The following is a 7,043-nucleotide window of genomic DNA, read 5'->3' on the forward strand; positions in this document are numbered from 1 at the left end:
TTCTTGTGAGTTTAAATTATAAAGACAATATTTTGTATATTGTGACCACTTCAAAATTACAGATAGAGGCGCGCCTAGGTGGCTCAGTCGGTTAAACATCTGACTCTTGATTTTAGCTCAGGTCATGATCTCAGGGTCATGAGATCAAGCCCTGGGTTGGGCTCCGCAGTCAGTGTGGAGTCTGCCTGTCCCTCTCCCTCCACCTCTGCCCCAACCCTGCTCGCACTCTCTCTCTTAAATAAATAAAATAAATCTTTAAAAAATTATAGATGGAGAAATTAGGGGTGCTTGGGTGACTCAGTTGGTTAAGCGTCTGCCTTCGGCTCAGGTCATGATCTCGGGGTCCTGGGATCAAGCCCCTCATCAGGCCCTGTGCCCAGCGGGGAGTCTGCTTCTCCCTCTCCCTCTGCTCTGCCCCCTGCTTGTGCTCTCTCTCTCTCTCAAATAAATAAATAAAATCTTTATAGATGGAGAAATTAGGGTTTATACAGCACATTAACCATGGCACTGGGATGCTGTTTAATGCTCCACAAAATCATTTTTTTTACCCTGAAAAATCAGAACCTGTGTCTGGCATCTTGGGCTCTTTCTGAAATGAGGGAGGGCTACATGGTATTATGCTGGCATCTACAGGTATGAGTATAAGCTGCTGGGGCCAGGAGTCTGAATTTTTGACAAAACCTTGCTAGAGACTAATTCTGGGCTCTACAACTAGAAGTTATGGATGCTGGCAAAAGTTTTGAGAGAAAGCGTAAAAGCTGTTGTAAAACAGAAACTAGGCAGAAAGGGTAAAATTCTAAGTTTTCCTGCTAGAGGGAACCCCAGAATCCATCTAGTCTAGTTCTTTGGGCCATCTGGCAGGGCTGCTATCTCATTAGGTCTTTGCATGGTTCAACCTTTTGTGTAATTCACGTCTCTGTTTAAATGCCACCTCCTCAGGGAAGACCTCCTTGACTATCTCATCTGTAATAGCCTGCCTACAAGCCAGGGTTTTTAACCCTTTATTCTGCTTCTTTTAGTCATAACAATTATCGCTATCCAATACCAACTGAAATAATTTGTTAATTGTGAACTTGCTTTTTTTCTTTCTTCTCCCATTAGAATGTAGGGACATTGTTCATTCCATAAACCCAGAGCCCGAATAGTACCCAGCCCAAAATAGAAACTCAAAAATATTTGTTGAATGACTGAACAGTGAATGAATCAATGAAAAAAATGAGGACAATGACTGTAATTATTTAAATCTCAGACAAATGAAATTCTATATCAGGTTTAGACTAAACTTTAATTTATTTCACGAAGGATCTAGTTGTAATATTTCTGTATCCCAGTCTTTAGCATAGTACCTGTCTTATACAAGGCTCTCAGTAAATGTCTGCTGAATGAAAGAATGTATATCATATGCCCCTTAATGATGAGCGGCTTTGGGCGCCTGGGTGGCTCAGTCGGTTAGGCGACTGCCTTCGGCTCAGGTCATGATCCTGGAGTCCCTGGATCGAGTCCCGCGTCGGGCTCCCTGCTCGGCAGGGAGTCTGCTCCATCCTCTGACCCTATCCCCTCTCGTGTGTTCTCTCTCTCTCAAATAAATAAATAAAATCTTAAAAAAAAAACAATGATGAGCGGCTTTAATTCTCTGGAAAGGAGTTCTCTCTTATCATCAAGGAACAATGATATATGTGACACTATTAACAAAACAAAACAAAAAAAGGTTGGGAAATACAAATAGACTTTAGATGATATGAAAACTTGAAAGAGATAAAAGAATTAAAGATTTAAAATAATAGTTTAAAAATGAGAAGTGGAAGATCATGAAGACTGAGAATGGAATGCAGGAGGACTTTTAAGGAAAAAGGAGAGGATCAAGATGTTATGATTGTTCATGCTCTTCTGATCTCCTTTGTTAAAATCTTCTTCCCAGGGCTTTACAACTAAGAGCACTTTCTCCTTGGTTGGAGTGTCTGTGATTGGCCTCCCAGAATGAGGGATAAACCAAATGGCCTTTCCAACATCTTCAAGCCTTATGGTATTCTGAATTTGGATGCTCAAAAACTGCCCATTCATCATTCAGCAAACATTTACATAAAGTGCCTGCTAAATTCCAGGGAATAGTCAAGATCCTTTTGATGGCAAATGACAAAACCTAAATTTATACCTTAAGAAAAAATGGGAGCATACTTGAAGGATCCTGGGTTTTCTCCCAGAGCAACCAAGCCACAAGAAGGGCAGGGATGCAGCAGACCTCAGGAACCATTAAAGCCAGGGACCTAATATGGTGTGAATTCTCTCTCCATCTCTTTCTTCCTGGGGATTGTCTGTTGCCTTTTCCTATCACAGACCATCTATTTCCATGTGGTAGAAAACCTGACTACGAACATCTTCCAATATTTACTTTTATAGCTTTTAGCCACTGTAGTTCCAAGCTTCAAAATCCACGATAAGACACCTAGCCCAACTTGGAAAGGAATCTTATCATCAAGCAATCAGTTAGGACCATTGGGATGACATTAAATAAGAACGCCATAAAGATGAAGTGGTGGGGAAAGAGAGACACAATTTTCAAGGGTAGTGGGTGGGGCCAAGCAGGCAACACCATACACTCTCATTATGTCCTGGCACTGTGTTAAACGCGGGTTAGCTACTGGTGAGAGAAAGATGACTAAACATTAATACCTGTAAGATCTGGTGTCATCAACTACTGCATGACGCAAAAATGTTGTCTGGGGTCTCCTCAGAGAGTCTGAATGAAGTGCTGTGTCTGGGAGCAGCTGAAACCGGCATGTCTTCGAGAAGGCTGCCCCATTTTCTTTGTAAAAGGCACAAGCTGGGGCGCCTGGGTGGCTCAGTCGGTTAAGCGTCTGCCTTTGGCGAGCCCCATGTCGGGCTCCCTGCTAATGGGAGACTGCTTCTCTCTCTGCCTGCCACTCTCCCTGCTTGTGCTCTCTCTCTCACTTTCTAAAAATAAATAAATAAATAAATAAATAAATAAATAAATAAATAAAAAAAAAATAAAAGGCACATGCTGTCTTTAGAGTTCAGAAGGTTGACCTGTCACTTACAGTTAGTGATGACGGGGAGCTGAAGGGGATAGCTGAGGAACTGGTTTGTCAACTCTTAGGAGTCTGTAAAAGAGGTCAGTAAGACAGTACTGGGGATGACCGGGATGAAGTAGGAAATAAGCAGAGTAGATGGACAGAAGGAGAGAAAGAAAAGAAAGAAAGGAAACAGGAGAAGAGTGTTGTTAGTGAAGTTAATGAAAAATTAATGTAAACTGAATTTGAAAGCTCACTTCCTCACAGCTCTCCATGTCTTCCTCCATTCGGGAATGAGAACGACAGGCTCTCCCGAAAAATTCTGAGAGGGTAAAGCTTTTTGATCTGGGACTCTCTGATCACAGACTGTCCCTTCTGCTCGGAGGCTGTGTCTGCCCAGCATTTCCCCCAGAGCAGTACCTGGTGGGAAAGGAGGTATGAGACTGAATGAGCTCTTCATGTCTGAGCTTTGTTTCCATGACAACTGATCCTAAGGCATTGCATTTTGACCCTTATAACTTACACTTTCCCAAGAAGAAATCTGTACATTTGGAAAAGGGATGGAGTTGGCTTATGGTCACATAGCTGGGCTTTTCAGAGATTTTCCAAAGGGCTGACATTTCTTTTAGAGATATTTCTGTGTTTAATGCTTAAAGTGATAGTGATTCTTTCCCGATGACTTGAAATCAAAACTCTTCACTTTTCCCTTTAGAAAATAGTCATAGCCTGGGGTGCCTGGCTGACTCAGTCCAAAGAGCATGTGACTCTTTTTTTTTTTTTTAAGATTTTATTTATTTATTTTTGCAAGGGAGGTGAGAGGATGTGCACGAGAAGGGGGGGAGGCAGAGGGACGGGGCTGAGGGAGAAGCAGACTCCCCACTGATCAGGGAGCCCTATGCAGGACTCCATCCCAGGACCCTGGGATCATGACCTGAGCCTAAGGCAGGCGCTCAACCAACTGAGCCGCCGAGGCACCTGAGCATGTGACTCTTGATCTCAGGGTTATGGGTTCAAGCCCCATGTTGAGTGTAGAGATTATTAAAAATAATAAATAAATAAATACATAAATAAATAAAATTTAACTAAATAAGAAAAAAAGAAAAAGAAAAACAAAATGGTCACAGCCCAAAAACTCCCAAATAGGCCTATAACAACATCGCAGGCTAGAGTGTGCCTAGTCACTTATTAGTCAAGTGGGAAAGTTAAGTAATGAATTGGTGAGAACTGGTTCAGCCAGATGACCCATGTCAGGAGCCATCTCTCATCTCCCTGGACTAGAGTGGCTGTCTCGAACTAGACCATTTCAGGGAAAGGAGTGTCTTAGGATTTCCTACAAGTCAAAAGATGCATGTGGCAAGAGTCACGGAGGAGATGGAGGTGTTCAGGGAGATGAAGATGATAAACACCCACATTGTAAGAGTATCAGTGACTGACTGAGCAACTCCATTAGGCGTGAAGGAGGAAACCATCACCTAACCATCTCTCCGTAGCTAACTGGCATGGTGCCTGGCACATAGCAGGTGCTGGTAAGTTTGGATTGGTAACAGAATAAAAGTGACATTCGATTATTTGCAAGGATTATATCTCAGGAGCTATGCATAATCTGGTGCTTCCTAAAGGTATAAGATTGGCCTTCTAGGAATGAAAGACACCCCACTTTTTACTTTTTAAACTATCCCTCATTTAACTTTGATTTGAATTTTCTTAATTGTGCTCCTTGTTAACTGGGAATTCGGTTCCAAAAAAACTAGCTCCAAGTGACATAAATAGAGACAAGGAGGAGTAACTCGTTCTGGGATCTAGAAACTGAGCATAGGATAGGGATTCCTGGGGATTCCCAGCCACACTCAGAATTGAAACAAAGGGAAATGTCTTGCAGAGTTATCTTCCTTGAGGAGCTGCTTGATCATTGAAGAAAGGCCAAAACAGTCTAGTCAACATGAACTTCTCTGTGCATTCCTTCCAATCTGTAAACTCCCTAGACCTTATATAATCGAAATCTGGGGTTTTCAAAAAGTGAGACCTCTTGTGTGTGCCTGGGAATTGCTGGGGTAAACTGGCTTAAAATTGAAAAACAACCAGAAAAAGATAAGCAATGAGAATTACATTACATTTGTGATTGAGAAACAACAACATAAGATGTGTCTGTAGCTTAGTGGTTGAGAACGGAGTCTCTGGTGGTGGCCTGGCTGGATTTGCATCCTGACACTATACCTTACCGTTGCTGCATGGCTTTGGGCAAGGCTGTTGTGAGACTGACATGCATTATATCAAGAAAAATGCCCCAAATTTGTCTGGCACATTGTAAATGGTCAACAACTATTGACTAATCTTACTATTCTTACTTAAAAATGCTTTCTAATTCACAGTTCTAATAAGGCCATCCTCCTGCCTAAAATACTTCAATGGCTACTTGTTATTCCCCTAGCTAAACTGCAAGTTCTTTAGCATGACCTACATTCCAGAACATTCCAGAGCTGGCCTCCAATTAGTCATCTCCTGCCACTGTTCCCTGATCAAATCTTAAGCTCCAGGTCTACTTAGAGCTTCTTGAAGTATCTTGTTCTCTTATGTCTCCATACGTGTTCTCTTTCTTCTGCTTGAAATACTGTTTCCTCACTCACTTGCCTGGATGATGTCTATTTGTCTCTAAATTAGCCCAGATATCACCTCTTCCAGAAGCTCCCCGTAATATGACTAGGGTGGCTTAGGAACCCCTTCCATAAGCTCTTAAATACCTGTGCTTTAATGCATCCTGTTTCCTAACACACTCTGCTGGCATTCTTTTCTTCTCTTTCTCCCCCATGGACTGTGTGCTCCTTGAGGGGAAGAAATGGCATCTTCTTCCTCAATGTATGTATCTCCAGCATGTATCACACAGAAGGTATTCCAAAAATTGCTTGCTGTCTTTAGAATAGAGGAGCCTTAAAAATGAAATACTCTAGAAAGATCAGCAAAGATAAAGAACTGAAGCCACGAAAGTTGGAAATAGAGGGGAAAAAATCTGTAATTCCCTTACCTCTCACCCCATTTCTGTACCCTCGCACTTGAGGCCCTGGGATTCTCCTTTATTATTTTCCATTCTCAAGTTCCCCTTAAGAGAATGTCAGGGGTCACATTCTCTGGTGACCCAGGTCTTTGAGGCTGTTACCTGATCCTGCTTCATTTCCTGTGAACAACCACAGCACCAGCTCTGATCTTCAACAGGAAATTCTGAGCAGTCACAATTTCAGGTCTTTTTAAGCTGATTATGGTTCTTAGAGGTAAGGGATCCAAGGCTTTCCATAATCTAGACAATGCAGGCCCTGTCTTTTAAACTAGTCAGTACTGGATAAGTAGTAACTAATTGCCTTTACGTTTTCTAAGAATGCTACGGGGCCACAGTTAATCCTTTAAATGTTCCTGTGGTTAGAAATGCCATCCTGTTGTACACTGATCAGGAAAGTGATAGCTCAAGGTCATTCAGCAGAACCAGGAGGTCAGACCAGCTCCAGCCACAGGTGAACGACGCTCACATAACTCAAGTCAGTCTATTTTTCCCTTTGGCATTTTTCATTCTGGACATAACCATGAGCAGGGGGCAAGCTAATGATGAGAAAATCATGTATTTGAACAAGTTTTAAAAATAAACAAAAGATAAGTAGCATTTATGAAATCCCTTTGAATCTGTTCCAGCAATCTGAAAGGCTCTAGCAAAAGCAAATGCCCTGAGTTACCCAAGGGAATTTCCATACTATGTTCTTTTCTTTGGCATGAAACCCCCTAAGGATCCAGGGTAAAATTTAGGAAAAGAGATAGAGGAAGAAAAATATTTCTAATGAGTCAGGGGCTTGATTTTTTCTGCCATTTAGTAAAGATTTCATTTTGAGATGAACTGCTTACAAGCTTCTGAAATACTTTTCTTAGGATATTCGATCATGACAAGTGGGAGAGACGTCAGACTATTTCAATCTCAAGTGCAAATAGACTCAAGTTTTCACCTGTCTTAGCAATAAGCAGAAGAATGGTCAGGGA

The sequence above is a fragment of the Leptonychotes weddellii genome, chromosome 6 (genome assembly GCF_054177405.1).
Source record: "Leptonychotes weddellii isolate Sample4059 chromosome 6, ASM5417740v2, whole genome shotgun sequence".
Taxonomy (NCBI): Eukaryota; Metazoa; Chordata; class Mammalia; order Carnivora; family Phocidae; genus Leptonychotes; species Leptonychotes weddellii.